Below are 25,591 nucleotides of genomic sequence, written 5' to 3'. Positions count from 1 at the left end.
CAGGGCTACATGGAGAAACCCTGTCTCAAACCACAACAACAAAACAAAAACAAAAAACAAAAGCAACTTAAGGAAGAAAAGTTCATTTTAGTTCAGGTTTCAGGTTCCATTATTGCAGGAAAGTCAAGGCAGGAATCATGATCTCGGTGAGCTCTAGGCCACTGAGAGACCCTGTCTCCAAGGAGGTGGAAAGTGTTCCTGAGGATTACATTCAAGGTTTGTGTTTTCATATGCAAGCTCATGTACACACACACACACACACACACACACACACACACACACACACACACGAAAAAGAAACAAAAGGCAGAGGGAAACACCTGGCTAGAAACTCCAGGACTGGTTACTTCCAGACTTGGTTATTTGTTTGCAACTGACTGAGTCTGTGTAGCCCAGGCTGGACCATAATTCATAGCCCTTCTGCCTCATCCTCCCAAATGCTAGGACAGCAGGTGTGAACCACTGTGCCCACCTTTCCACGAGGTCTTCAGAGATACAGGTTCTGTCTCTATTCATGGTCTGCCATCTGTAGCATTCTGGAACATCACATTGGTGGTGGTGGTGGTGTGTGTGATGTGTTTGGGAGTTTGAATGTACATGTGGAGGTCAGAGGACAACTTTTGTGAGTCAATTTTCTCCTTTCACCATGGGATCCTGGGATGGAATTCAGGTTGTCAGGCTGGCCATGAAGGTGCTTGTACCAGCTCAACCATCTTGGCCATCCTGAAATATCCTCCTCTTTTTTTTTTATTTTTTTTATTTTTAGGGGTGGAAGCCTTAGAGATCAGGGTAATAATGAGAACCACCAGCTAACCTTAACTCAGCACGCCATAGCTTCCAAAAACATAGCTTCCAAAAAGAGCTACTTCCTGTCTACCCGCGCCTTTATTGCCTTGATGTTCTCCCCTCTCATTGGCTCTTAGCCCAGTCACCTCACTTCCTTGTTCCTGCCTATCTGTACAGACCTCCAGGTCTCTATGGTTTCGAGACAGGATTTCTCTGTGTAGTTTTGGTGCCTGTCCTAGATCTCGCTCTGTAAACCAGGCTGGCCTCAAACTCACAGAGATCCGCCTGGCTCTGCCTCCCGAGTGCTGGGATTAAAGGCGTGCACCACCGCCGCCCGGCTGGAATATCCTCTTAAACCGCTATGCGATGGTACCAAAATGGCTGCAGGGGTAGGAGATATCACGAGCCGAGGACGGCATCCTGGAGCAGTAAAGGTGACTTTTTTTTTTTGTTTGTTTGTTTTTTTCGAGACAGGGTTTCTCTGTGTAGCTTTGTGCTTTCTGGAACTCACTGGTAGCCAGCTGCCTCGAACTCACAGAGATCCACCTGCCTCTGCCTTCCGAGTGCTGGGATTAAAGGCATGCGCCACCACCGCGCGGCAAGGTGACTTCTTTATAGAAAGAAAAGGGACATTTGAGAAAGCAGAGCTGAGCTGGTGGTGAGCAAGTGTAGTCCCAGCACTCAGGAAAGGGGAGGCAGGGAAATCAGGAGTTCAGGGTCAGTCTCAGGTGCAAATCAAGAGGTCATCCTGGACCACATGAGAGCCTGTCTTAAACAAAAAACAAAAAGCTGCCAGTAGGAATAGGATGCATCTTGGTGGTAGAGAGCATGCCAGGTAGGAATGAGATGCATCTCACTAGTAGAGAGATGCCTAGTAGGTCAGTTGCCTTTAGCCTACTGGCTCTGGGTGGGTTAGGACCTCTGTCGGTCTTTTCTGTGTCGAACACACAGATCGCAAGCCCAGCGCCACTTTGAGATCTGTGGCAGCAGTGAACTCTGCAGCTCACACACGATTGAGCCTGTATGATAACGAGTATTCAGAGACAAGAGATGCCTAGTAGAAACGGGATGCATCTCGGTGGTAGAGAGCCTGCCTAGTATACACAGGACCCCGGGTTTGATTAGGAGCACAAGCACGGCAGCCGCATTAGATCTCTTTTACGAACAATGCAAACTTTTTAAGAAGGTCCCCATCCTATCTCTCTCTCTCATCCTCTCATCAGCTGTGTGACCTGGAATCACTGAATTGATCTCTCGGTATTTGATTGATAGGGTCAAGTGAGAGCCGAGGGTTTTTTTCTATTTAAAGTGCTGAGAACAGTGCCTGGCACATGCTGTGTGCTATATAAATATTTGCTATTATTATCTCATGGCAGGAATTGCATCATGTTCCCGGGTCTAGCCAATAGTTGGCAGTTTACCAATTGGCTTAGACTAATCAAGACCCACCCACCAGGGCTGGAGAAGAGCTAAAGACTGAGCTGTTGAAAGGAGACTGGGCAAAATAGAAGTTAACAGGGGAAAAACGGAGAGTGGTTAGAGAAGGCCATTAATCAGCCAATAGAATCTGCATGCCCATGTTCAAACAAAGAAAGAAAAGAAAAGAAAAGCCAACCTACTTCAACATGTGATCACAGTTCTTTTGTTTCTTTTTCTTTCTTTCTTTTTTTTTCTTTCTTTCTTTCTTTCTTTCTTTCTTTCTTTTTTTCTTTCTTTTTTTTTTTGAGACAAGATTTCTCTGTAACAGCCCTGGCTGTCCTGGAACTCACTCTGTAGACCAGGCTAGCCTCAAACTCACAGAGATCTGCCTGCTTCTGCCTCCCGAGTTCTGGGATTAAAGGCATGCACCATCACTGCCCAGCTCGTGAACACAATTCTATTTGTGTATGTTCCACTTTTTTTTAAATTCTTTGTTTTGAGATAATCTCAGGTTTACAGAATATTTTTGAAGAAGTACAGGAATCTGTACTGTCACTTTTTTTTTTTTTTTTTTTTTTTTTTTTTTTTTTTTTTTTGAAGAAGTTCATTACAGATTTTGAATATTGTTCTGGATTAATCGACTCTGGACGTCATCTCTTTTCTAAAACTTCCACATTTTTCTTAACTATAAAATTAGCATGAAGTCCAGGGTATTGACACTGGCCAAGTCTAGTAATTCGTGTATGGTCTGTTCCCAGTTTGAGATAGGGTCCCTTTCTCTGGCTTAGGTTCCACAGTCACACATTTCCATGACGAACATCTTTCTGAAGTTCTAAAGAGGCTTGCCTGAACCTGCAGCTGAGGAACCTCTGGGTTGATGAGAGCCGCACCTCACCCTCTCCTGAACCCTGGCTGAGCCTCTGTGGCCTTCAATCTTTACATGCCTTTCAAATTATGCCGTTGGGGAAGACCCCATTGAACAGAGTTTCTCTCTCTCTCTCTCTCTCTCTCTCTCTCTCTCTCTCTCTCTCTCTCTCTCTCTCTCTCTCGTTTGTTTTTCTGGGGACAGAGTCTAGGACCTTGCTCATATGGAGCATATGCTCTTCCCACTGGGCTATGCCCCTAGCTTGACCTTGGAATTATTTTCTGTATCTGTATGGTATGAAGGTATGTTCACATGTCTGTACAGGTGCATGTGCATGTGTGTACACATGCTGAGCCATCTCCAAAGCCCTGTTTTTTTTTTTTTTTTTTTTTTTTTTTTTTTTCGAGACGGTTTCTCTGTGTAGCTTTGTGCTTTCTGAGCTCACTTGGTAGCCAGCTGGCTCGAACTCACAGAGATCCGCCTGCTCTGCCCCGAGTGTGGATTAAAGGCGTGCGCCACCAAACGTCCCTGTTTTTAATTAATGAAATAATGTATGCATGTATGTATGTAGCACTAGAGATTGAATCTAAGGCCTTGCATGTGCTAGGCTCCACCAGTGAACTACACACCCTACCCAGCTCCCAGGGGAGTGGGCATATTGTTTTTTTTGTTTGTTTGTTTTTTGTTTTTTGAGACAGGGTTTTTCTGTGTAGCTTGTGCCCTTTCCTGGGACTCACTTGGTAGCCCAGGCTGGCCTCAAACTCACAGAGATCCGCCTGGCTCTGCCTCCCGAGTGCTGGGATTAAAGGCATGTGCCACCACCACCTTGCTTTTTTTTTTTTTTTTTTTTTTTTTCTTTTCTCTTGTACTTTGCGCTTTCTGAGCTCACTCTGTGCCAGGATGCTCGAATCACAGAGATCCACTTGGCTCTGCCTCCCGAGTGCTGGGATTAAAGGCGTGAGCCACCACTGCCTGGCTGTTGTTGTTTTATACAGGGTATAGCCTTGAACTTTGAGATCTTCTTGCCTCAGCTTCCTGGGTGTTACAATACATGCACCACTCTACTAAACTTTTGAGGGAATTTTGTTTTGTTTTTTGTTTTTGGCGAGCAACCATATATTTATTGTGTTTGGGAGGCAGAGTAAGGGAGAAACCTGGGTCCAGTTTAGAGTTCCTGGTGAAGGCAGGAAGGTCTCTATTGTGCCCATCAGAGAACGAGAGAGGAGGCACAATAGATCATTCCCTTTGTTTCTCCATGGAGCTTCTTGAGCGTCTCGAAGTTCTTCAGGCTGATGTCATATAACACAGCATAATCATTATGGATCTCCATGACCATCAGCCGGATGTCCTGGTCCTCTATCTCATCCAGCTCATGTACCAGCGGCTGATAATCACCCACGTGGGGCTGTTTGGCTGTCTTGGTCACTGCCATTACCCCTCTCTGAGAAGTACTTCGAGATTTGAGTGTGGAAGCCCTCCAGCTTGTATGAAGGCTGGTCATCAGCTCAAACACCTTCTCCTGGACAGCCACTCCAAAATTATTCCCATCCTCTCTCCGAGGTAGCTGTAGTTACAAACCAGGTAGTGACCAGATTGAGTTGCTCGATGGCATCCTTGATCTCAGGCTTTAGGGGCTGCAGGGGGACCACAATCTTCTCACTGCAGTTCCCTGGGCCACAAGGAGGAACTTTGTCTTCATTTCCCCCTTTCTTCTCATCCTTTTCTTCCTCCTTCTCTTTCTCCTTGATTGGATCAGGTACTGGGATGTCCAATGGAGCCTTCAGATTGCTCAGATTGGCTTCATTGAGAGCTGGCTCCTTGAAGAATGCATCCAGCTCTGAGATCTTCTTGGGAAAATAGCGCCCAAGCAGGTTTTCTGTCTGTATGAGGAGGTGGAGGAGGATGGGATCATAATCAAATGTAGCCTTTCCTTGCTACACAGGTTTTTCACAAAACATGTCCACATTGGCTTAGGCTTCAGGGTGGACCCTCAGTGTGGCCATGGTCAGAGTGGCGGGGGCCGAGGTGGGGGGCTGAATGCCGCATGAGGAGCCTAGAGTGGGCAGCAGGAAGCTTGAGGGAAGTTTGAATTTGAATTTGCTCCTAGAGTGAGAAAGTGGTGGCCATGAGTACCACTGTTCAAACATATGAGCGGGAGAGTCATGGCACTCCTCTGAGGAGTCCAGTGTAAGCAGCCCACGTGGAGAGGGCTGAGTGGTCACAGAACCGGTGTTCTGGAAGGACAATTACCGAAGGCAAAGGAAATGAAGTTGGGGCCTGAGGTTCAGAAGGACAGTTGTGTTTTTTTTTTTTTTTTTCTCGGAGCTGAGGACCGAACCCAGGGCCTTGCGCTTGCTAGGCCAGTGCTCTACCACTGAGCTAAATCCCCAACCCCCAGAAGGACAGTTGTGGGTGGTGAGAACTGTGGTGGGAATACTGGAGCTCAACACTGCCTGGTACCTGCAGAGGTCACTGAGAGGAGACAGGACAAGACTCGTGAGAACTGTGCTTTGATTCAGACAGCCAGCAGTCTGAGAGGTTGGCAGATTAACATCCTGGAAACCTGTCATCCTTACCTCCCAGCCAGCAGATGCCATAGAGAGAAGGAATGTGGTTGAGTTTTTCTTGTGTTGTGTTGTTTGTTGTTTTATCAGCTTGACACACACTAGGGTCATCTAGGAAGAGAAGCCCTCAAGTGAGAAAATGCCTCATCAGATTTCCTTGTAGGCAGGTCTATACGGCTTTTTCTTTTTCTTTTTTTAATTTTGTTTTTGTTTATGTTTTTTTTCCAGACAGGGTTTCTCTATGTAGTTTTGGTGCCTGTCCTGGATCTCACTCTGTAGGCCAGGCTGGCCTTGAACTCACAGAGATCCGCCTGGCTCTGCCTCCAAGTGCTGGGATTAAAGGTGTGTGCCACTACCACCTGGCTATAAGGCATTTTTCTTTTCTTTTTTATTTAACTTTATTTTATGTGCATTGGTGTAAAGGTGTCAGATCCCCTGGAACTAGACTTACAGAACGTTGTGAGCTGCCATGTAGTTGCTGGAAATTGAACCCTGGTCCTTTGGAGAGCAGCCAGTGCTCTTAATTGCTGAGCCATCTCTCCAGCCCCCCATTTTCTTGATTAATAATTGACATGAGAGGGCCCAGCCCACTCTAGGTAATGCCACCCCAGGGCTGATGGCCCAGGCCAGGTATAAGGAAGCAGGTTGAACAAGCTATGGGGAGCAAGCCAGGAAGCAGTCCTCCTTTACACCTTCTGCTTCAAGTTCCTGTCTTGAGTTCCTGCCCTGACCTCCTTCAGTGATGGACTATATATAAGTGATAAGATGAAATAAATCTCTCGTCCCCATGTTGCTTCCGATCATGATGTTTACAGCAACAATAGAACGCTAACCAGGGGACAAAGGCAGCCAGTCCGTCAGTCATTCTCTAGCTCGCTGCTTCCCCTCGGGTCAGGTGGCTAACCCTGTTTTTGAGGCCCGTGATATCTGTACTTCTCTCCTTATCATTCCCTTCACACTTCCCTCATTCTGTGCGTGTCTGGGCGCAGGCGCTGGAATCTCGGCGTCCCGTTAGCTCCTGCTGGTATCAACCTTGTACTCCTCCAGGGGCATCTGGGCTGGGAGGGGATGAACTCAGAATGAGCAAACCATGAATAGAGTGATGTGCTAAACTGGGAATGACAGGCACATGCTGATGCTTTTGTATGATATGGGGTACGAGTGTGTCTTTCTAATACGGAATATGAAATGCCCTTATCAAGATGTGATCGCAGCAAAGATGCAAGTACCACTCAACACTGATATGGGGGTTCCAATGGGCATGACTCAAAGTGGTCCTGGTTTGCAGGAGACAGCATTTTCCTATACCATGCCATGGGAAGCAGGAAACTAGGTTTGTACCTGTGGGTCAGGAAGCTGATAGGCTAAGGTTGAATGGAATAGGGGTGGGTGTTTCTGACTAGGTGTCTGTACCAAGTTTAGTATTAGCATGGCATCTGAACCCCAGACCAGATAAGGAGGGTGTGGGTGTGGCTCAGCGGCAGAGTGCTGCTTACCAAGTACCAGGTTTTGGATCCCAGTTCTGAAAAACAAACAAACAAACAAACAACAACAAATTGTTGGGAGGGAAGAAATACAGTCTGAAAAGTGGCTTGAAGGGCTGGGAGGGATTGGATGATCTGAGGAGCTGGAGGACGTTGTACTGGGATGAGGGACCAGGGATGAGGACACCAGAGTTGAGGTCTTCGGAGTCGGAGTGGTCCAGATCAATCAAAGTCATGACCTATGAGCAGGAAACCTTGGAATTGAGGTCAGGTACGGAGGCTAAGGCTGAGTTCTGGATCACCAGTGCAAAATACCGGGTGCTGGGCCCAGTAGACCTACGATGTGTGAATGCCAGTGACAGAAAGTGGCAGCAGTCTGCGTTTTTTTCAGCACCCAGAATGGATCATAGGCTCCCTATCGCTCCAGAACTGCTGAGTTAAGATGCTAAATGAGCCATATAGTTGGTGACCTAGGGGCAGAAACCAAACAAAAAGAATAAAATAGATGCTTAAAAGCCAGGTCTGATGGTACACACCTATAGTCCCAGCTGCTCAGAAGGCTGAGACAGGAGAATAGTTCGAGTTCAGCAGTTCTGGCCTTAGTGTGTTTTCCTGACTAGGTGTCTGTACCAAGTTTAGTATTAGCATGGTGGTCTGCTGGCATCTGGACCACCAGCTTGCCTAAGAAGGGGTGAATGGAACCAGCTTGGAAAGGGAGCAAGTCAAAACCTTTGTGCTGATCGGGAATAGTACAGCCATACCCAACCCGGAGCTAGGAAAAGGCAGAAGGTTCCCCTGCAGAAGTCAGGTCAGTGAATGTGTTGGACCCCAAAATCTGGGGGTCTTGAGTGGGCACCCCAAGAACCCAGACTCCAGTCCAGTTGATGCAATAGCAAGAGGTTTTTATTTAAGCTTCTATATAGAAGGGCAAACTCTGCTCCTAAGAGCAAGAGCCGCATCTTACTGCAGCCCCATGAGGGCTTTTAAAGGAAAAACCCATAAAACCCACAAGATTACAATTCCCATACAATTTCGTTTCACAAGATCATGGCCTGGTTACAGAGTGATCACAGAGGGGGTACAGTTACATCAACAGGTACATTCTTCCTGAAACCTCGAGGGGGTATCAGGGCAGGAGTGGAGTTTACACAAAGGTCACAGTGGTCCTTCCTGGAACACCTGCAACTATCCCAGTCACAGTTGAGCACATCTCTTAACAGAAATCTTTTTACATTGTTATATGGTTGCAGGGGAGATTGAACAATGGCTAAGTCAGGTTGCCCTTGGAACTAGATTTTTAGTTTCTCATTTCCTGATGCTTGAAGTTTCTCTTTTCCTGAGGCTTGGGGGTGTAAGCCTGAAGGGCTAGGGTCTTTCAAATGGACAGGAAAGAATAGGAAACACGCGGCAGACTACGTCAAGACAGGGCAGGTGAGACGTGGCAGGGAAGTCTCTCCAAGCCAACCACGTTTCCAGAATATGCAGCACACTGGCTCAGAGAGAAAGTCACTATGGGCACAGTGAGCTCTTGATGACAAGGTGGCAGTGGGACTGGCCAAAGTGTCCAGCCACCACTTCTGCAAAATCGACTTTGCCACCTGGTCCAATAAGATACTGTGGTGGTTTGAAAGAAAATGGCCTCCAAAGGGAGTGGCTTTATTAGGAGGCGTGGCTTTATTAGGAGGCGTGGCCTTGTTGGAGGAAGTGTGTCGATTTGGGGGCAGGCTTTGAGCTCTCTTTTGTTCAGGTTTCCCTCAGTGTGACAGTCAGTTGACTTCCTCTTGCCTGCAAGATGTAGCACTCTCAGCTCCGGCACCTCCTTACCTGCACACTGCCATGCTCCCCATCATGATGATAATGGACTGAACCTCTGAAACTGTAAGCGGAGCCCCCTCAATGAAATGTTTTCTTTATAAGAGTTGCCGTGGTCATGGTGTCTCTTCACAGCAATGAAAACCCCGAACTTAGACAAATATTCTTTTGTTTTGTTTTTGAGACAGGGTTTCTCTATGCAACTCTAGCTGTCCTGGAACTCACTCTTGTAGACCAGGCTGGCCTCAAACTCAGAGATCCGCCTCTGCCTCCTTGAGTGCTGGGATGAAAGGGTGTGCCAGTGTGCCGCTGATCGATCTCTCTATTCTTCAACACTGAAACAGCCCCATCTACTATAGTTCCTCCATGATGGTGTTATTGACGTCATCATTATCATGATCATCATAAAACCATGATATCCTGTAAGTCAGCTGTGCACCAGGAGCCCAGCTTGAGCCGTAATGCAAAGGTAAAGTCAGGCTGCCTTTCCAAGGGACACAGCTTTGGCTGGCCACTGGAATAAGGAATGGACGTGAGAACATCTGCCTCTACCCCTGGAGCCTGGAAGAAAGGTTGCCTTTTGGTGTGTGTGTGTGTGTGTGTGTGTGTGTGTGTGTGTGTGTGTGTGTGTGTGTGTGTTATTTTTATGTGTATGAGTTTTCTCCCTGAATCTTTGTCCGTGCACTACTTTCAGGCCTAGTGTCTGGAGAGGCTGGAAGGGAGCGTTGGGTCTCCTGGGACTGGAGTTACAGAATGAGCTGCCATGTGGTTGCTGGGACTCAAACTCTGGTCCTCTAGAAGAACACCCAGTGCTCTTAACCACTGAGTTGTATCTCCAGCCCTTTTTGGTGGTTTGGGTTTATCTGTTTTTTTTTTTTTTTTTTTTTTTGCTTATATATTTGTTTGTTAGTTTTAATTTTGGTTTTTCAGAGGTAGAGTTTCTCTGTGTAGCCTTAACTGTCCTGGAACTCACTCTGTAGACCAGGCTGACCTCGAACTCACAGAGATCCGCCTGCCTCTGCCTCCCAAGTGCTGGGATTAAAGGTGTGCACCACCATGACCCAGCTTGGTTTTTTGGGGGTTTTTTGTTTGTTTGTTTGTTTGTTTGTTTTTTCATTTTGAGACAGGGTCTTGCTGTGTAGACTGACTAGCTTTGAATTCACAGCTAGCCTGTGAGTTCACAATCCTGCTTCAGACTTACTAGTGCCGGAATTACAGGGGTTACCATGCCTAGCTGTCTTCGGTTGTTGCTGTTTGGGGCATGCATTTGTTTGCTTTTGAGACAGGGTCTCACTATGTAGCCCAGACTGGCCTTGAACTCATGAACCTCTTGCCTCAGCCTTTCCGTTGCTGAACTTACAGGCGTGCACCATCACACATGGCTGTGCTTTAGATTATTAATGGGCCTCTCTTGGAGAGTCACAGAGGCAAACTTCAGCCTTGGCAGTACCTCTGAGCTGCTCAAGGAGGAAGGATTGTGTGGCCAAAGGCCCGTGTTGTGAGTGCCTCAGAGACAGCTCTCCTGCAGCTTCCTGATGTGGATTGTTCTGTATGAGAGACAACTGTCCTGCAGGGACCAAACCTACTGGTCAGGACAGGAGAGTTCCAGTCTCCTGACTGTCACAGTGCTCTGCAGCAATAAATTGTCATTCAGCCATTATTTGCTTCTATCATTCATTCATTCATTCAGCAAATGCTTAACTTAGTGCTTTCTCTGGGCCAGCATTGTACATACCACCAACTCATGGGACTTAAGTTCCAATGGGCATGACAGTGGGAATGACAAGACCATTTCCAATTGTGAAAAGTGCTTTGAAGGTGAAGGAAATAGATGAGTAGTTATCTTAGTTACTCTTCTATTGCTGTGAAGAGACACCAGGACCAAGGCAACTTACAGAAAGAAAGCGTTTATCTTTTTTTTTTTTCAGATTTATTTATTTATTATGTGTACAGTGTTCTGCCTGCATGTATGCCTGCAGGCCAGAAGAGGGCGCCAGATCTCATTACAGATGGTTGTGAGCCACCATGTGGTTGCTGGGAACTGAACTCAGGACCTCTGGAAGAACAGCCAGTGTGCTTAACCTCTGAGCTATCTTCTAGCCCTAAAAGCGTTTATCTTACAGTTTCAGAGGGTCAGTCCATGATCATCATGGTGGAGAGCATGGCAGCAGGCAGGCATGGGGCTGGAGCAGTAGCTGAGAGCTTACGAGTTGAAACAACAACCATGAGGTGGAGAGAGAGAGAGAAGAGAGAAGAGAGAAGAGAGAGAGAGAGAGAGAGAGAGAGAGAGAACACTAACTGTGGGTGGTGTGGGCTTTTGAATCCTCAAAGCTGACCCCAGTGACACCCCTCCTTCGAACAAGGCCACACCTCCTAATCCTTCCCAAACAGTACCACCAGCTGGGGGCCAAACATTCACACATATGAGCCTATGGGAACCATTCTCATTGGAATCACCACAATAAAATAAGTGATATAATAGAGTGTTGGGGGGGGCCAGCAGAGGCTTCTGGGAGGACCTACTATTGTTCTGCATACCTTACACCCTAATAGTGAGTTTACATTTGTAGATGCCCCATTCTCAGGCTTTGTTACAGTCATCTTGGGGCATACAAGTCTTTGTGGCGGACTTGTCCTTCAGGACTTCATCAGGACCTGAAGCATCTACTTCTAGATGCTATAGCATCCTCTCCACCCAGGTATAGTTGGGAGCCCTGGTAGATGGGATGTAGCCACCCCTCTGCTCAAGATGTGGATTACTTCTCAGCTTCCAAATGGAAGGAGTGCATGCAAAAGGCCTGTCTTGGTTTCTTTTCCTGTCGCTGTGACAAAGACGCCCCAAAAAAAGCAACTCAAGGGAGAAAGGTTTTATTTTGGTTCTGAGACAAGATCTCAACTATGTAGCTCTGACTTGGCCTGGAAGTCACTATAGAGAACAAGCTGTCCTCGAACTCACAGAGACCTGCCTGTCTCTACCTTCTGAAGGATGGGATCAAAACAGTGTACCACCATGCTGAGTCTAAAAAGGAGGGGTGTAATTTTAACTCACAGTTGAAGAGAACATGCCATCATGGCAAGGGAGTTAAGATCGCAGAAACCTGCAAGCAGCTGGTCATATTGCATCCATAGCCAGGAAGCAGAGGATGATGAATGCCTGTTCTCCTTTTTCTACAGTTAGGATTAAAGCCCGGGGAATGATGCACCCACCCACATGTGCCCGGAGAGGTCAGGTCATCTCACCTCAATTAACCTAATGAAAACAATCCCCCACAGGCAAAGAGGTCCACCTCCCAGGTGGTTCCAGAACTCACCGAGTTGACAACAGAGATTGACTTCATAGGGTCTGAGGTGGTAATGACCTTGGTACATTTGAGGGACCAAGGAGCTGTTCCAAAGTGATGGGGGGAAGAATGCCATTGGAGGAGGTTGAAGACAGGCTCAGCTATCGAACAGAGGCCCTGTGGGCTGTGATGGGACGTTGACATTTCAAAGAACATTTAGTAAGTATTTAATATGTATGTGGCACCATGCCAGATGCTGGCAAGCTGCAGATGAATACATTAAATTATAGTTTCCACTCTGAAGAAGGATAGAGAGGCCTGAGAGTACAGCCTGACAGAGTCAGCAAGTGGAAAGGTCTGGCATTAGTATCGTACTGAAGGGCACTTGTATGCACAAGTGTGTGCTTGTTCAGGAAAGCACGTGAGAGATCGGAGTCTATGGAACAAAGAATGAATGGAACTCCAGGCAGAAAACATAGTGCATACGAAAGCCTGGGAGCGCAAAACAATATGGTGAGTTCTAGAAACCACGAGTAGCTAGACAAGGCAGGGCCGAATGCAGGAAAGGCGTGAATAGCATCTAGCTTGCTAGAACAGCAGATTCTCATGGGCAGGAGAGAGAACTACAGCCGATTGGGAGCAATCATGGAATATCTTCCAAAACAGTCCAGAGTGGGAGAGGATGGCTCCTGGAGCCTGCGTGAGTTAGCACAGACATTCCCCTTCACTTCCTAATCCCAGCCTTGCCTCGACTCCAAGGATTCCATAAACAGCGTCTTGAGTTTATTATCTACGATATATTTGTTAATGAGTGTATGCGGGGAGGGGCTGTGTGTGCAAGTGCCCAGAGGTTTAAGATTCTGTTGTTTGTGTTTTCTGCAGGCCATGCCTGAGCCTGCAATTCCTGTTTTAGATTACAGGGACTGTGTTTTATTTTCTCCATGTAAGACGGCCTCACAGCACCTTCCCTGCAGCAGGGTATGTTCACAATGACCCGCAGCCCTTCAGTTTTTGCATGCGCAGACACAGAGATACAAACTCTGCCGAACTGGACAGGCCTTCTGTGAATTTGCTTCTTGGTCTTCATCTCACCCCAGCCCTTGGCAGCATCAACTCTTCCTGGGCTAGAACCACAGGCTAGAGACAGGGAGGGTGTGTCTGCAGGCTACAGGTTGCGTCCCTCACTCAAGACGGCCCAACAAAAAAGAAACTCTGGCCGGGCGGTGGTGGCGCACGCCTTTAATCCCAGCACTCGGGAGGCAGAGCCAGGCGGATGGATCTCTGTGAGTTCGAGGCCAGCCTGGGCTACCAAGTGAGTCCCAGGAAAGGCGCAAAGCTACACAGAGAAACCCTGTCTCGAAAAACAAAACAAAACAAAAAAAAACAAAAAAGGAACTCCAACTGCCTGGGGCTTCCAAGTTAAAGCAGGGTTTGGGTGAATTACAACATGGTTTGGTAACCATTTAACCCACCCGGGTGAAGGAGGCTGAAGAACAGAACAGTACACAGGAACCCCCAGTTGCACAGTGGGCACTGGGGACCGACTCCCACAGAGGGCGATGGAAAATGTGATGTGGGGTCTGGTTATCTGGGCTGTCAGGCTGATCACAGGAAGCAGGGAGGAAAACAGAGTATTGCCTCACCTGCTTCCCTCTGCCTGTCTCCCAGTGGGAGTGATGGGGAGCTTGGTGGGGAGCTTTGCAGCATTTCCTTCCCTTCCTGCAGAGGGCTGGAGGGCTAGGCAGGACCCAATCCAGACAGCCCAGCCCTGGCTCCAGCCTCCATATATACATTACACCACACTCGCTCTTCAGGCCCGCCTCCACCCCGCTGACCAGAACAGCTTCTAGAAGTCATTAGGCAGGCAGTCGGAACAGGGTGAGGAGACATGGATGTGGAAATCAGGTCGGGCATGGACCTGAGGATGTCTAGACCTGGCTCTGCCAGCCAGGGCTGCATAACCTTGATGAAGTCTCTGTGGACTGTGGCCTCTTCATCTCTGAGACACGGGTGAAGTGTCACGTGCCCTCCCCATCTCAGTGTGTCCTCTGTGTCCCGTATCATTGATTCCCCCATTTGCTTCCTTGTCAGCCGTACAGTTTCTCATCACATCTCTCTACATGTTTGCGAGGACACACGCACATACATATACATGCAATTATTTGTCTGCGACTTAGTCTCGTCACCGATTTCCGTAGAGTAGGCTCCAGGAATGCTCCCATCCTCCCTGTTGGGCACTAAACCCAGGGTCTGGCACATGCTACCCCACCAAACTACTGCCCAGCCTGGATACTGTGTATTTGTGTGGGCTCAAGCACCATGGTACTTCTGGGAAGGTTAGCGGACAACTGGGGGGGAGTGGTTCTCTCTTTTCAAGTGGGTCCAAGGGTTCAAACTCAGGTCGTCAGGTTTGGCAGCAAGTGTCTTTATCCGTTGACCCATCTCTGAACTCTACGTGCCTTTTGACTACCTCAAAGCCTGGCCCAATGCCTTTAATTTAGTGTATGAATAAATGAACGGAAGAAGATGCAATGAACTCCCGGGTTCCTTCCAGTTAAGGAGTCTAACGTTTCTCATCACCAGGAGGACCACACCAAGGCCTCTCCCAGAGTCCCCTGCAAGGGAAGAGGGCGGTATGGCTTGTGTCCTCTCGCAGGATTCTTAGCCACTGTGGACCCTGATTAGCACACGGTTAAGCCGGCTCGAGCTCCGCCTCCAGACTCACCAGATAGAGGAGGAACCAGTCTGTCTTAAGCTAGAGATTTGCAGCGCGTGCCAGGCCACGGCTGGCGAGGGGGCGGGTCACAATGAGAAGTAATGGGAGGAGCCAAGTGTCCGCGCCCCCCAGCGCGCAGGTGCCGGGAGTCCCGCCTCTCCGCGCCTGGGGGCCGGGGCGGGGACCGTCGCCTAGCAACGCTCAGCCCCGCCCCCGGTCCCGGCCCCCAGCATGGCTTGGCAGAGCTGGCCGGCGCCCTGGCTGTGGGTCTCCGGCTGCGGGCTTCTCTTCTTCGCCTTCGTGCTGCTCCTGAGTCCCCGCGGCTGCCAAGCGCGGCGGGGCTTCCACGGCCTGCTCATGACGCGCAGCCAGCGGCTGCTCTTCCGAATCGGGTTAGTGCCCCGGCTCCCTCCGATCCGTGCAAGGCTCGGGAAGGCGGGCACCCTGGGAGAGGGGATGCGGAAGGGACACCGGGGGTTCTAGGGTGGCTTGGACTAGGCGGTCCTAAACCGGAGCAGAAGGATAGAGAAACGGGCAGGAGAAGCCCCTGAGTTCGTGCTGAGTGAGGGAAGGAAAGAGTTGGAGGACTCAAGAATTGGGATGGGCCGGGTGGGAAGAGCGGATTAGGGGCGCAGATAAGTGTAGGCAGAGACAAGCGCTAAGTAAGACGCTGGAGCCCAAGGAGCCGGAAAAGCGGGGAGTGCGGGAACTGGTGCAGGAAGAGCGCGCACCTGGCCGCAGGGCAGAGGTCAGCAGACAGGGCTCCCTGGCAGGTTCAAGTTAAGCATGCCCCGGACGTCTAACTTTCCTCCGTGTGCCCTGTCCTGCCTATCACCCAACTCTCCACAACTCTAGGTAGATTGTTCTGTGCCTTGCAAAGTTCAACTCTGAAGGTCAATCTGGCCCTTGCCTCTGCCTCTCACTACCGGGCCCCCAAAGCCCTCGGCTGTGAAATTTGACCCAACTGCCAGCCACGGACCTCCAGCGACTTTTCCCAGCCAACTCTCCTCCTTCTCTTTGTCCCTTCCTTTAACGGGCCCTGGCAAAAGTGATAACAATCATCACTGTTCCGCAGCAATCAGCAGCAGGGAAGAAACCCCCCCCCCCCAAGACAAGCTTCCGAGGGTCGGTCTATGTGGCAGGACCTCAAACCGCAATTTAGGGACAGTGATGTCAGGATGGGAACCGAGGCCTGTGGCCAGATTGCTGGGAGGGCCTAAGCTTGGGAATTTCAGAGCTTCAGAGAAGACATTGTGCAATTCACCCTTCCTCCCTCCTCAGACCACCTCGGCTACTCCCCAAAACTTCAGGCCCAGAGCTCCATTCACAGTCTCCAAAATAGAGGTATAAAAGCCCCGGAGGCTGGAGAACAGTCTAGATAGTGCTCAAACCAATACTTTGTAAAAAGCATTAAAGTAATGAGTGGCAGTTTTTGTTTGTTTAGCTGATTAGCTTGGTAGGACGGCCTCCCTATGTATCCCAGGCTGGTTTCTTGCGACCCTCTAGCCTCCTAGGAGCTGTCTTTACAAGTGTGTGCAGGCCAAGGTTTGCAACTGTCTATCATTGTCTTTTGTATCCGAATTCTGGGAGGGGGTGTTTGGTCTGTTTGTCATTTGGTTGGCACTGGAGATCAAGCCTCAGGAATGCTAAACATGCTCTACCACTGATCTGTACACCCCTAGTCACTAGATTTGGGGGCTGTGCACTGGCACTTGCGTGTGTGCGTGCATGTGCGTATGTGTGCATGTGTGTATGTGTGCATGTGTGCATGTGTGTGTGCGTGTGTGTGCATGCATTCGCTTTGGTTTGAGTTTTTAGTTTTCTTCACAACATTCCTGGGGATCATGTAGCTCTATTTAGAGAAAGGATTTTAAATCTACTTTTAGCATCCGAAATTGGTATGCCCGGAGTCATAACAAATGGCCCGAGGAAGTGGCAAAACGGGAGTTTCCGTGAGGAACTAGAATCAGAATTTCTAGGATCAGAATGCCAATAATCACAGTATCACAACACGAGAGTCTGAGTATTTCTAGACTTGGGATTTGGGAGTTTTTCAAATCCCTTAATTCTGATTTCTTGGGGAGCTTCTTTGTCATTCTTTTTTTTGGGGGGGGAGGAGATTATTAGGGGTTAAGATAGGATCTTGCTATGTCCCAGGATTGCTTCAAAGTTTTCAGCCAGCCATACTGCCCCAGTCTCATGCTCAATTACGGGTATTCACTATCCCACCACGCTTAGAATGAAGTGGTTCTCGGCTGTAGAGATGGCTCAGCTGTTTAGAGCGCTGATGCTCTGGCAGAGAATCCATGCTCGATTCCCAGCACCCACATGGTGGTTCACAACTGCCCATAACTACACTTACAGAGGCTCTCACACCCACTTCTGAGGGCACTGGACACAAACGTGGCGCACAGATATACATGCAGGCAAAACACCCATTCACAATAAAATCTTAATTTTTTTTTTTTTTTTTCAGTTTTCTTGTAGTTTGCATTTCTGAGTCATTGTACCAGCTGCTCGAACTCACAAATCCCCTGCTTCTATGCTATTGTTATTCTTTTTTTTTTTTTTTTTTTAAGAATTCAGTGGTTCTATGGGGCTTTCTTTTGTCTGCATTTCCAGATTGCATTAGAATCAACTTCTAAATTTGCAGAGCAGTAGGGTGTGCCTGGAATAGGATTTCCAGACCCTGCTGCTCTGTGGTCTGGGAAACAATCAGTACAGTCCCTTGAGGGGAGACACCGCTAACCTTCAGAGTGGAGCAGGGGTACAAGCAGGAAACGTGGCAAATGTGTAGGTTTTATTTCGAGGTGCCTCCAAGCAGCAGGAAGGATGGACACGGAGGAGGAGTCCAAACCTCCATAAACCGACGATGTGGTGAGGAGGACCATGAGGAAATCCTAAGCGGTGACTGAAAGAGGAACTGTTCATGTCATCATTAGTCATGATAATTTCAGAAAAGTCTTTCCTCAGTAGCCACCATTATCTAGGCATGAGAATAACTAGGCTCAGCTGAGGGTAGATCCACCAGATGTGGGCTGACATTAGGCACATTTACTGGGGACTCTGGGAAACAGGGTGCAGAGTAGCAAAGCCTATAGGAGATGGGATGGCTGGACAAGTCAGCGTTTGTATCCTGGCTCGGCTGTCTGCTGAGCACGTGGCATTGAGCAGATAACCTTTCTGAGCCTGGCTTGTTTGCGCCTGAAAAATGGGGAATGGTAGGAGTGTCTGGCTTCTGGGGCTTCTGTGAAGGCTGAACGAACCCACGTGTACATGATCTGGAAGAGACAGCAATCGCTTGTGTGGTAGCCTGTGACTGGCAGGAGAGGGGGCGCATGTCCTCCTCAAGTTCTCTCACAACTGTCTTCTAAGTTTATCCGACCACCACCAGGAAATGCTGTGTCCCTCTCTCATCCCATAACGCCTAGCTGCCCCAGGTCAGGACTGGGAGTCCCCCCTGGGAACAGCACGTGGGCAGTGTTCTCCACGGCTCACCTTCAGAGTGAGGTAGCAACTCTAACTCCAGCAGCAGGGGATATGACACTTTCTTCTGGCTTCCTTGAGTAACTGTGCGTGCGCGCGCATGTGTGTGCGCACACACACATAAATTTTTTCAAAAGTACTCTTTAAAAAAGAAAGAAAGAGGCCGGGCCGTGGTGGCGCACGCCTTTAATCCCAGCACTTGGGAGGCAGAGCCAGGCGGATCTCTGTGAGTTCGAGGCCAGCCTGGACTACCAAGTGAGTTCCAGGAAAAGGCGCAAAGCTACACAGAGAAACCCTGTCTCAAAAAACCAAAAAAAAAAAAAAAAAAAGGAAGAAAGATGTGAGGCTGGAGAGACAGCTCAGCAGTTAAGAGCACTGGCTGTTCTTCTAGAGGACCCAGATTAAATTCCCAGCACCTACAGGGCAGCTCACAGCTGTCTGTAACTCCAGTTCCAGGGTACCCAGCACCCTCATGCAGGCAAAACACCAATGCGCATAAATAAAATTTAAAAAATTACATTTAAAAAAAAAAGAGTGAAAGATTTCCTAGGCTAAGACTGTATCTTAGCAATGGGGTGCTTGGATGGTATGTGCAGGGGCTTTGCACCCCACTGCCCAGAAGGAGACAGATGTGTGGACAGATGTGAGCTAGGGTTCAGACCGCAGGGGTAGGGTGTAGCAAGCTCCCAGGGGTGTCAGGGTGCCGCTAAGGAGTCTGTGATCTGGAGAGTAAGACTCCCTCATGTGGGCCTCTGCATCAGCCTCAGTTTCCTTTTGCTCCTTTCCCTCCTCGGTGGTGTGGAGAGGGTTTGGCAGAGCAGAGCCCTGTGGAGAGCCTGCCTGTCGAGGGGAGGCGAGGGACCTTTCACATTCTTTCCTTTTGGGGGTTTGGCGATTGCGAGACACCCGATAAAGGCACTGGGAACCGAATTCCCGTCCTCTGGACAAGCAGCGAGCACTCTTAACCACTGAGCCATCTTTCCAGCCCCATCCCCAGGAGATCTTTCTTGACACACACACACACACACACACACACACACACCCGCGATGTGATCAAATCCACTGTCCTCCCAGTGAACTTTATTTTTACCATTCTGAAAGAGGAAGGCTCTTGTCTGGGCCGATAGGGTCCACTGACCCAATGTCAAGGGTGGCGTAAAGCCCCGGCATGAGGACCCTTGAGTAAAGAACCCTTTGTTTGTGGCCTAGATGAAGAGGCAGCTGGATCAGTGTGAGCTGGGCTGCGGGATACACAGCTGGATCAGTGTGAGCTGGGCTATAGGAGAGGCGGCTGGCAGCATCCCTAAGTATTCTCAGTTGAAACTGCTGGTTTAAGTCAGAATCTTGGGCCACTGAGAGGGCTCGGTGAACAAGATTTCAAGCCTCATAACTGGAGTGTGTGATTCCTGCAAGTGGTCCTCTGAGTCCCACACAGGAGCAGGCCCACAGTACCTGTAAGAAGCCAAGATAACATATAAAAAAAATCAGAAACATGTCACTTATCTGCTCAGACCCCTCTAGCAGTATCTCCTCCCTCCCTCTCTCCCTCCCCGCTCTCCCCTCTCCCCTCTTCTCCCCTCCTCCCTCCCTCTCCCCCTCCCCTCTCTCCCCTCCCCTCTCCCTTCTCCCCTCTCCCCGCTCCTCCCCTTCCTCCTCTCCCCCTCTCTCCCTCTCCTCCCCTCCCCCTCCCCCTTCCCCCCTCTCCCTCTTCCCCTCTTCCCCTCCCCTCCCCTCTCTCTGGTAAAGTTGGCTCTCTGTGCCCTGCCCACTGCACAGTCCTTCCTCCAAACCGTTCTACTTCTGCCGAATCCACCTGTTCCTCTACCTCTGCCGAATCCACCTGTTCCTCTATCTCTGCTGAATCCACCTGTTCCTCTATCTCTGCCGAATCCACCTGTTCCGGAGGCCGGGCCCCCCCCCCACCGTGACCGCCTCACCTGCGTATGGCATATGGCGTTGTCCCCGGCCCTGCCCTCCCATTCCCCTTGGCCAGCTTCAGTCTCAGCAGTAGGTGACAGCATGTGATGTGCTGTGTGTGTTGACTTGTCCCTTTGATTACTGTTTCGCTCTTCTCACCCAAATATGGCCACACAAGAGAAGAACTTTGAGCCCGGCGGCGGCGGCGGCGGCGGCGGCGGCGGCGGCGCACCCCTTTAATCCCAGCACTTGGGAGGCAGAGGCAGGCGGATCTCTGAGTTCGAGGCCAGCCTGGGCTAGAGTGAGATCCAGGACAGGCACCAAAGCTACACAGAGAAACTCTGTCTCGAAAAAAACAGAACAAAACAAGAGTAAAACTGTTCCTCCTGTACCTTAGCTTCCAGAGCAATGCCTGGCGCATGGGCAACCCTTATCAGTGTTTTTGAATGGAGGGAGGGAGGGAAGCATGGGTGCCATGTCCTCCATGAAGCTGGCTTAACCTCCGTAGTCCCAATCCACCTTTGCCTCCCCTGGGCCTGGCCACCATCACCCTTCTTAGAGAGCTTTCAGTGTGTTTTTCTTTTCTGGGCTCAGGCTGCCACAGCTCTGGCTTCCCAGCCGGACTCCCACAGGCCTGCCCAGAGAGCAAGGTTCTGTCAAAAGGGCCTGTGCTGAAAATGAGGGAGGGAGGAGAGATCCAAAGGCAGTGGGTTCCAGTGCTTTGGCAAGGCCGGCGGCCCGGGGCACAGGCCTTCTGGCTAGGGTGGGGCTCGCTGGAGGGGCTGCCAGTCCCGACGTGTTTCTCATCTTGCCCGACTGCTCCCAGCTCCCAGCAGTCCTACGGATCCCTTCTACAAAAGGTGGCCGTCCTCTGGAGAGGCCTGCAAAGAGTAGGAAGTTGGGGGTGGTGGGGGTGCCCGTGAGAATAAACAGGAGACGCCGACCTTGCACGCCCTGGCCTCTCCTGGGCATGGGAGAAGTGACCTCCAGGCAATCCGGAGGCTACAGGAAACCCTCACCCAATGCCCTGTTTAGCGCCTCATTAGCTTGTTTCTTCCCAAGAAAGCACACAATAGGGAGAGACTCTCTGTTCCTAAGGCCCCGAGCCAATCCTGTTCAATAGAACCCTGTGACCTGTGACCTGTGACCCTCCTGGGTCTGGCCCTTCAGCCCTCAGACAGCCATGCCAAGTTTGTTATTAGGTGTGTCCCATCACTGGTCACATGCAAGCCTGGACAAGCCAAGTCTTGGCCAGAAATACCCATGACCACCAGCCTCACCACCCTGGGCCTGTCCCGCTACTCCGAGCCTGCCTGTTGGGTTACAGTTATGTCTTAGGTCTCGCTGTCCCTAAGCTGGGAAGGAGGTAAGGGAGGTGGCCCTGACTGCCATATATATATATATATATTCCTGTGGATACAGAATCCCCCTCATCCTGCTGCCTTCTGCCCCATACTGGCCGGAGATGGGACCCTGGGCTCAGCTGCGGCAGTCACTTGACAACCCTCCAGCTTCTTACAGGGCTGCCCTGGGGAGAGGGGAAGGGGAAGAAGAACCAGCTTTGTGTGCTTTCTCCTGGGCAGCAGAAGAGGGGGGATGTCTGAAGCTCTGTGCTCTGTCAGCTGTCTGTCCCCATGACGTCCCACGGAGCTTAGGCTGGGCTCAGATACCAGAAGCCATGCCGGAGCAGGGAGGTGAGCAGTGGCGCCCTGTGAGCGCAAACGAGGGGGGGCGGCACTCCCTTCGCCATCCTAAGCCCCAAGGAGGGCCCTGGGACGGCTGTTGCTCTGTAGCTGGGCCTGGGCTGCTCCCCCAGCAGCCCCACACTGTCTCCCACCTGGGCCCCAGGGGACCAGTTAGAAAACTTGATTATCTTTCTCACGTGGTGATGGTGGGTAGAAATGCTGCTCCGGGCTGTAGAAATGCTGAGTCAGATTTCAGGACTGGGGGAAAAGATGTGCGCTTTAGCGGGAGAGCGCATGCCCAAGCATGTGCCAGGCCCCAGGTTCTGTCTTTAAGCATTATAGACTCTGGGAGGGGATAGAAGGAGTCAGAATCCCCCCGTTGTTGTTGTTGTTGTTGTTTGGGGGGAATTTGGTGGTGGTGGTGGTGGTTGTTTTGAGACAAGATCTCACTCTGTATCTCTGGCCAGCCTGGACCTCATAGAGACCCACCTGCCTCTGGCTCCCAAGTGCTGGCATGAAAGGCCACCACACCTGGCCCAAGAAGTCACACATCTCGATGTGGACTAGACACCCAACCCCAGTAGCTTGTTCTGATATACTGCTGTGGGTGCTGTCCTAGAGCCCAGCTTGCTGGCCATGCCTGGGGACCCCGTGTGGGGTGTGGATGTCAGTGTTACCTCTATTAATCACGTGAATTTTCAGAAGAGTTGAATAAAAAGAGGAAGAGGCTGGAGAATAAGTCTCTGCCCCATGCACCCAGCAATAGAAGAACAGAGGCTGTGTATCTGGTAAGGACTGAAGAAACCAGGGGCCAAGGGCTGGGGTATATATAGCTCAGTGGTAGGCTGCTTGCCTCTCACATGGCAGGCCCTGGGTTCCATCCTCAAGCCGCGATGCGTCCCAGTCAGGTGGGTACGGGTTGGCCGTAGGACACAGCTTCTATGGGGACTCTTACATTATCCTGTCCAGTCACTTTTCCTAAATTCTCCTCTCCCTAGGGCTCCCAGGGCATCCATGAAACCACTGACCTGCCAACACTCGCCTGCAGGAATCAAAAGAACCTTCATTTCACAGGGCTTTCAAAAGTCCCTGGGCCAGATGTCCCTTCCTGACACCCCTAGGGCCCCCTGCCTTCTCTGTAGTTGAGTGCAGAATGCTCGTGGATATCATGGGCTGGTTCAGGAACAAGAGGCAGAGCGTTACCAGACTTCAGGGTCCCGGAGGCCAGATCCTGGGCTAAGTGCCCAGGTCTGTGTAGCCACCCTGACCTATCATTTTTCTCCAAAAAGCCCTTCAGAGGAACTGGAGTAGCTGTCTAATTGTTCAGGCCCACACATCCAGTCCTTCTCCTGACTTGGGGTTCAGGGAGGATTTTAGTGGGTTCCAGGTCAGGAGACTTCCAGGGAGATATCTCTACCCATGGTTCCCTGTCCTGTGATCTGATCCACCAACGTCTACTTCCACTCTTCCAGGCTCCCGTTTCCTGTCTGAAAGATGGGAGTATGGTACCTGCCTCAGACTTGAGCGGAGGACTTGAGATAATCCATGGGAGGCACTGGGCTCAGTCAGGAGCTTGCTCACAGGCTCAGACAAGAAAAGCTGCGGCATTGAACACTGTTGTTAAAGACGTGGCAGTGAGCTCCAGGGACGAGCCGTGACTCTGACCTTACGGACAGGAGCAGAGTGGGGCCTGGGGAACCTCTTGGGAACGTCTGTCCTGTGTTCCATCTCCTTGTTCTCTTCTGTCTTCCTTCTCCCTGGCCCTGAGGCCCTAGATACAGCCTATCTGGCAAGCAACCTTGAGATTTTATGTCCCAGTGACAGCCCCCACCCATGCCCGTGAATCTGGGTGACCTGCTTGGCAGAATACCCTGCTTGTCCAGGTCTGTGGGGGCAGTGGGGCAAGAAGAGGGAGGGAGGGTGGAGAGGACTTCAGTTGGGCAACTCGCTGCCATTATTAGGCTTGCTGCGTCTGCCAGCCCTGGCCTCGCCTGGGATCCATTCTGGCCAGTCCCTGTGCCACACACATGCCCAGCCCCTCCCCGGCCTTTCCCAATCTCCAGCCAGCCTTTCTTGAATGCCAGCTGCTGTGCTGTGCCGGTGAGGAGCTCCTGGGGGCGGAAGGGAAACACGGGGAGTCACAGGAAGCCCACCCAAGGGGCAGGTGGGAACCTGTTAGCCTCAGGCAGGTACTACCCAAGTAGGATACCATGGAAACCACAGGCACTAGGTTTGTGTGTGAGGGCCCGGCTGGGGAGCTGGGATGGCTGTGGGTTCCAGATGGAGCAGAGGGGAGAAGTTCTCTGATGGCATCGTCAATGGTGACCTCTCCTAGCAAGAGTGAACACGGTTAGGACTTCAGGAAGTACAGAAGTCTAAGTGCACAAGGAAAGAGGGGATTTCAGGCCCAGAATGCTACCCGAGCAGGGGCAGGGAGCCCAGAGCTTTTTCTTGTCGTGTTGTTGGAGACAGGGTGTCATGCAGCCTAAGCTGGTCTCAGGCTTTTGATCCTCCTGCCTCCACTGGGATTATAGCCATGTACAACCACACCTGGTTTATAAGCCAGAGCTGAAGCCAGGGCTTCATGCCTGCCAGCCAAGCATGCTACCAACCGGGCAACATTCACAGACCTGTTTTGGTTTTCATTCTTTGTTGTGTGTTTGTGTGTTTGTTTTTGACCCTTCTTGTGGGGGAGGGGCATGTGTGATCCGGGCACACGTGTGCTCAGGGGACAGCTTGCAGGAGGCAGTTCTCTCCTTCCACTGTGTGGGTCCTAGGGATGGAACCCAGGTCATGTGATTGGGCAGCAAGCACCTTAACCACAGAATTATCTCAGCGTGGCCCCTGTGCCATACACACACAGGCCACAGCACTCTGGTGGAGGTCAGAGGACAACTGTCCGAAGTCAGTTTTCTCCTTCCACTTTGTCTTAATTAGGGCTTTTAATTGCTGCAACGAATCACCACAATCAAAACAACTTGGGGAGGAAACGGTTTATTCAGCTTACACTTCCACAGCACTGCTCATCATCTAAGGAAGTCTGGGCAGGAACTCAAACAGGGTAGGAACCTGGAGGCTGGAGCTGATACACAGGCCAAGAAGGAGCGCTGCTTACTGGCTTGTTGATCATGACTGGCACAGCCTCCTTTCTTACAGAACCCAGGGGTGACACCACCCACAGTGGGCTGGGCCCTCCCAAATCAATCACTAATTGCCCTGCAGGTTTGCCTACAGCCAGATCTCATGGAGGCATTTTCAGATGACTTTAAATTGTGTCGACGTAAAACTAGCCAGCACACGCTTGTGGAGGCACAGTCTTGTTTCTACAGTTGTCCTGCGTGCTCTAGGCTAGCTGACCTTTGAGCTAGGGGAGATGTCCCCTGCCTCGACCTTCCATCTTGCTGTAGGAGTGCTGGAATTACAGATGTTTGCTGCCACATCTAGCTTTTTGTGGAGGTTGTGGGGACTGAACTGCAGTTGTTAGGTGGACTCCTGCCCCCTGTTGGTTTTTTTGTTTGTTTGTTGGTTGTTCGTTTTTCTTGAGACAGGGTTTCTCTGTGTAGTTTTGGAGCCTGT

The 25,591-nt window shown here is 50.4% G+C and overlaps 1 protein-coding gene and 1 pseudogene across 1 annotated transcript in view; one reads left to right on the top strand and one right to left on the bottom strand.

Moving 5' to 3' along the window:
• Pnkd (PNKD metallo-beta-lactamase domain containing) overlaps positions 1-25,591 on the top strand; it is a 77,520-nt gene that overhangs the window by 37,382 nt on the left and 14,547 nt on the right.
• Positions 4,040-5,073, bottom strand: LOC114709342 (annotated as a pseudogene).

This window comes from Peromyscus leucopus, chromosome 13 (assembly GCF_004664715.2).
Source record: "Peromyscus leucopus breed LL Stock chromosome 13, UCI_PerLeu_2.1, whole genome shotgun sequence".
Taxonomy (NCBI): Eukaryota; Metazoa; Chordata; class Mammalia; order Rodentia; family Cricetidae; genus Peromyscus; species Peromyscus leucopus.
The sequence above is the reverse complement of the archived record's forward strand: the minus strand, read 5'-3'. Positions and strand labels throughout refer to the sequence as shown.